Below are 6,508 nucleotides of genomic sequence, written 5' to 3' on the forward strand. Positions count from 1 at the left end.
CTCACAAGGGCGGTGCTCGCAGAACCGGATTAGAGGTGATTATGGGGACGGACATGATAGTCGAGGGCCCGTGATTTCTTGACCTCGTAATCCCCGCAGTTCTACGGTCAAAGCCCGCGGAGGATCCCCAGGAGTTTATTCGACAGATGCAGCGCACGCTGAGGATAATTAGAGCTTCTGAGACTGAGTCTGTCGAGCTGGCTTCATATCGGTTGCGTGATGTAGCTGTTAATTGGTATGAGTCCTGGGAGTTATCTAGGGGCGAGGGTGCTCCTCCAGCGGTGTGGGATGAGTTTACCGAGGCCTTTCTTGGCCACTTTCTACCTCCAGAGATGAGGCGAGCCAGAGTTGATAGATTCCTACAGTTGAGGCAGGGTGGCAGGAGTGTTCGGGATTATAGTCTCGAGTTTGATTCATTGGCCAGATATACGCCCATTATTGAAGCCGATATGGCTTATAGGGTGCATCATTATGGAGGGGGTTAGATCGTTATACGGTCGATACCGTACGATAATGGCTTATGGGCGGTATGGACATTAACAGGTAGCTGTGCCGGGGGATGGAGAATCGCTGGAGGGCGTCGGCCGACGACAGATCACGAGACAGAGCCGGCCCGCAGGGCGGATCGGCTGGTTGTTCCGGGGAGTCCCGAGGCAGGCGACCTCGGCAGCCAGCATGGTAGATATCGCTTCTCGACCCCCAGCCAGTACGCTCCGGGGTCGTGGGTAGGAGACCGAGATAGTACGGGGTATTCGGGAGGGCGGTCGGCGCTCCGGCCGGGGCTTCGGGTTCGCGGTGGACGAGTTCCGGTCCGTTCAGGGCCACCCTATCTCGGAGTTCTCAACGCCACGGAGGCTCATCGGGGGTGTTGACCTCCTCTTCTTGGTGCTTGTTTTTCTGCGTGGCATTGACCGTCTTAACGAAATATGGTTTTAGAGGCAGGTCAGGGTGGGTAGAAAGCTGAGCCCTCTTTGCAGGTCGGGTTGTTGGTCGTCTTCCTCCTTGCAGCAGCCTATACGCCCTACGGGGGTATGCCGACACCAGCAGGCCGCGTAGAGGTCGTGGCGAGCTTCCGGCCTAGCGATCCCTCGAACCGCACATATGCCTTGGGTTCATGTCGAGATCGGTGAGGCGTCACCAAATACGGTTGCTGTGTATACTATTGATCTTCTCCCGAGACGTATACGAACATAGACCCGGTGCTCCACTTTTATCATATATTTCTCCCCTTGTCGCTAGTAGAATTGGGATAAAACCCCGAACCGATAAAACCATTCGAGGTAGCTACACCGACAGGAGATCGTTATCGCAAGGTGTGTATATAGAGATGTTCCTAATTATATGTGGCCGTCGCACCAAAGCCGCATCTGCAGCAGTCGGATATGACCGAATTCGATGTTATTATCGTACGGATTGGCTAGCTTCTTATTATGCCAACGTTGACCGGTCGAAAAGGTAGTTCACTTTCAATTTCCTGGTGGAGAACCAAATATAAAAGCTCGGAAATACAAAGATCGCTTTTAGGTAAGTTTATTTCCATATACCTTAAGGCGGGAAGATAGTTAGAAAGGGTTATATTTATCATTTGGTTCGTGTACATGACTTGAAAGTGCTTAGGCACCGACTTTTCTGGCCATTCCGTAGTTAATGAATTTCCGTGATGTATTCTGCATTTTAACTTCCGTGTCTTCCTCCGAGCGGGGAAATGTAGTTCACTATAGATGCGTAAGCCAGACACTCACCATATCTATTCCTCCGCGTAATGGCACCGCAGAATTGAAAGAATCAAGGAGCACCGAGGGATTTGTTAGAGTATGGGTTTATTGGGCTCAAGCAGACATCACCTGGGAGCACCGTATTGTTCGCAGAAAGAAAGATGGGTCACGTCGTGACGTGTATTGATTATAGGCAGCTAACAAGGTAACCATAAAGAATAAATATCCCCTCCTGGTAGATTGATGATTTATTCGACCAGTTTCATAGGTGGTTCTAAGTGTTTTTTTAAAGACTTGCGTTCGTGCTATCACCAAAGTGTAAGAGAGGGTGATATTCCAAAGACCGCATTCGGACCCAATAATGGGCATTACGAGTTTAATGATGTCTTTTGGCTGACCAATGCTCCAAAGAAGGTTTATGACCGATGAACCGAGTATTCAAGCCGTCTAGATATGTTCGTGATTGTATTTATCGACGATATCCCGGCCTATTCACGATCAGAAGAGGGCATACGTGATCATGCGGGAAGGTTGGGTACTGAGTACTCCGCGCACTAGAAATTGTATACTAAGTTCTCTAAATGTGAATTACGGGGTCGTTCAAAGGGCATTCTTGGGGCATATTATTGGAGCTGATGGCATCCGGGTGGATACACAGAAGATTGAAGTCGTAAAGACTTGGCCTAGACCCACGACGCCTGTCACGACCCAACCCCGTAGGCCGAGACTAGTGCCCGATCTGGGCACCCAAACACACCTATCAAACGGGGCCATTACTACGATGGCTTATATGCCCACAATTATCAAACACCGCTGCATTATATGTCACTGATATCCGGTATATAATGAACGACAAGGGTACGTGTTTCAAATTTATATAATTTCAAGAAAAAATTTTGGCAAGTAGCTTCCTTTGTTTTGCCGTATCCAAAATAACTCCTCGCACGCAAAAATATAACAAAGGCCACACGGGGCCAGCAGAGCAACATATATACATGTGCGGGCCGACGAGGGGCGCGCGCGAATGGAATCGCCCAAACACAGGCGTACGGAGGTAAAAACGGCCCACAAACATGTCCGCGACGACCTCTAAATAGACAAGACGAGAATCGGATGACGGGACGAGGACCCCGCGCGTACCCCCGAACGAATATATACAAATGCACGAACAAATATATACCAAAAATATAAGCTGGAGAATGAGAGGGCACTCAAATAGCAGAAGAGGGTGTCCCAACAGTGGATCACCGTAGTACGTACTGCCGGGGCATGAAACGCGGCCCCCGAGAAGAGCGGGGGTCGACACGAAATATGTACCGATGTATGCAAAGCGAGAAAATATTAGTATACAAATGAGTCACAATCGAAATAGGTACAAAAAATGCATTTCCAAAATATCAAAATGTTACTTCAAAATATAAATTAAGTATAGGGCACGAAATATGGTTTGCTTTGTCGACGGCGCCATAACACGGATAACACCGTAGAAGTTTCAAATCTCGAATCCCACATATCACAACACAAAGATAACGCCAAACACAAGATCACACCAAATATAAGTGGAACCCGGCCCTCGAGCGAGGAACTCGATGAACCATAACACATGCATAACACGGAGTATATCATAATGCGCACGACAACAAAACCGGCCCGGAAGGCCGCAAACGATATCATAGTAGGCACGAGCGGAGTAGTGAGTAACCATATGCATAAAATCATTATCATAAATCCAAAGGGTAAGTAAAATAGTCATATTTGAAATTGGAATAATAACTATTACATATTCTTTCAAAAGTTATCGAAATTACATAAAAGGGCGTCGCGGGACCCACGGACGGGTGGAGACCCGAGCTGGGCCCGCCTATGGAAAACATACTCATCCTAGATCATACAAGCTTCTGCGAAAATTTCAAAGCAATCCGAGCTTTTCTGTGAAAGTTATGGGCATTTGAAGTTTTCGAATCGTTAAAGAATAAATTCTTTTAGAAATCAAACTTTCATGCAACTTTGGTAAACTAGAAGTTCCAACGGCATAAGGATCAATATTTCATCATATTAACATATGAATATCAAGAAACAAATGCGTATCATAGACATGCTCGGATTGCGGGAATAGAGTTTCCTCGAAGTTCGTGTCGTAGCCTATTTTAACTAAGGCATGCCAAAAAGGAAGGTTGCTTTACATACCTCAAACGCTCTCCAATATAATCCAAACGCAAGCTAAATCCAACCTACGTTTCGGGCTGCCCAATGTCTACAAATAAGCCAGAAGATGACAAACATTAGCTAGAGACATTTTGGGCATTTAATTCCAATTTCGCCCTTAATTCTATAGAAATTTGGGCAGCACTTCCCCTGTAAATAGGCCGCCCCGAGAATTAACTCGGCCAAATCAATCAACAACAACAACAACAACAACCATCCTAGCAACATTAATAATCAATCCGAAAGGTAATACAACATTACTAGATCTCTTTTCCATCATTCAACAATCTTTCATAAATTCAATTCGACGACTTACATTCAAGCCAACGTCAACGCTTATACATTCATATACTAATCCAAATCCATACCAATAATATTTAAAGACATTCCAATCGATTCATACAATATTTCAAACAATCCAACAATTTCCCCAAGCTACCCGAATTCAGCCCCTAAACCGAGAACCTCACTTTAACCCATTCCTTATTTCCAAATCATGATTTGCATCCACAATTCACATTCTAACAATACTATTCTCATCAATATGCAAAATACATTAAATGCACAATAGTCTCCAAATCAGTCCGCAACAACTACAACATCAATTTGAGTCATTAAACTTTCATTTCCAACATAGAATTCATAACGACTACGACTAAAACATTAAGCGATATTAATTCAATTCTTGGCATATAATGTGACCCATTTTCGGCTAGCACACCAACATATACATATGGATGATTCTCAATCATTCCTTCACCTTACCATCATCATAATATACTAACTAGGCATTAATTCATAGTTTCAACACAACACAACACAACACAACACACACATTTACAGACTCAAGCTCCACACCCACAACTCACTTCCAACATTCCATATTTCATGATTTTCCTCCATTATAACATACTACAACAACAAACAACCTTTATAACATACAAAACATAATCATATCTTACCTTTTCTCTTTAATTTCCCAATAGCCTAGGGTTTCCAAAGATGAAAAATAATGGGTTGATCGCTCCAACGATGCTTCCACGCTACTTAGGGACCTCAAAATAATGGGTTTACATCAATGGAATAATTTTGGAAGAGCTTGAATGGGGGGTGATTTTTCTGCCTTGGGGCCGAGAGCTGATGGAGGTTTTTCACTCTTCTTGCCTTTTTTTTTTAAGTGTTGGGAAAGAGTGAATGAAGACTAGTGGTCATCTTTTAATCCCCCTATGAGTGTACAATTTCCCTTGGCCCACACCATGTGTTGTTCCAATTAAAAGATGACACAAAAATGGTGTGGGCACCACTTTAATGCCACACGGCCAAGGGCCAAATAATTCATGATTTCCAACTTCCAATAAATTCTAATTTTGGTCTCAAATTTTCCTAATTGTTCCATACCAACAAATTCATGCACAACTTATGCCTCGAAATAAAATCAAAGGTCAAAAATCCCGACTTTGTATCCGGAATAGTTTTGTCCTTAACTTATCATAATTAATCCGGATTATTCCAATGTACAAAAATACGGGTTCTAACATCCTCCCTTTAGAACATTTGTCCTCGAATGTCGGATTAACCTTACGAGGTCATACAAACCAGTTTGGGGAGTTTTCCTTTTCAACTATCACAACGGGACATTCATTGATCAACAATTCATTTATCAAACAACAAAGTCAAGTGAAGAATTGAATTACACAGCAGGCTCGAAAAAATGAGGATACTTCCTCTTTATACTCGCTCCTCGGCTTCCCGTCATTTCCTTTCGGTTATTATTCCGCCACAAAAGATTTTTAACAGAAGCCACATCTTTGTTTCGCAACTTTCTTACCTGACGATCCAATATGGCTACGGGCTGCTCCTCATAAGATGGCTCTGCTGTGACCTGGATATCATCTACAGGAAAGATTCTAGAAGGGTCACCAATGCACTTACGAAGCATAGAAACATGGAATACCGGGTGTACCGCTTCCAAATCACCTGGCAGATCTAATTCGTAGGCAACCTTGCCTATTTTGGGAACAATCTGATAAGGCCCAATATATCTCGGACTGAGCTTTCCTTTCTTGCCGAATCTCATAACACCTTTCATAGGTGACACTTTAAGGAATACCCAATCACCAATCTGAAACTCTAAATGTCGACGGCGATTATGCATATGATTTCCGTCGACTGCGAGCTGCCAACAATCTCTCTCGAATAAGTTTCACCTTATCCACGACTTTCTTTGGACCACGTCCGGGCCAATCGACTCGATCTCCCCAACATCAAACCAACCGATCGGTGACCTACACTTTCGCCATACAATGCCTCATAAGGCGCCATTTGAATACTTTGGGTGGTAGCTGTTATTATAAGCAAATTCAACAAGCGGCAAATGGTCATCCCGGCTACCTACGAAATCAATAACACGGGCCGCGGCATATCTTCCAATGTACGAATAGTGCGCTCGGCTTTGTCCGTCGGACCGGGGATGGAATGTTTGTCTTGAGACTCACACAGGTCCCCAATCCCTCGAAAGGATCTCCAGAAATTAGTTGTGAGCGGGCACCTCTGTCGGAGATAATAGATACGAGGAATTCCATGAAGTC

Source organism: Lycium ferocissimum, chromosome 11 (genome assembly GCF_029784015.1).
Source record: "Lycium ferocissimum isolate CSIRO_LF1 chromosome 11, AGI_CSIRO_Lferr_CH_V1, whole genome shotgun sequence".
Lineage (NCBI taxonomy): Eukaryota > Viridiplantae > Streptophyta > Magnoliopsida > Solanales > Solanaceae > Lycium > Lycium ferocissimum.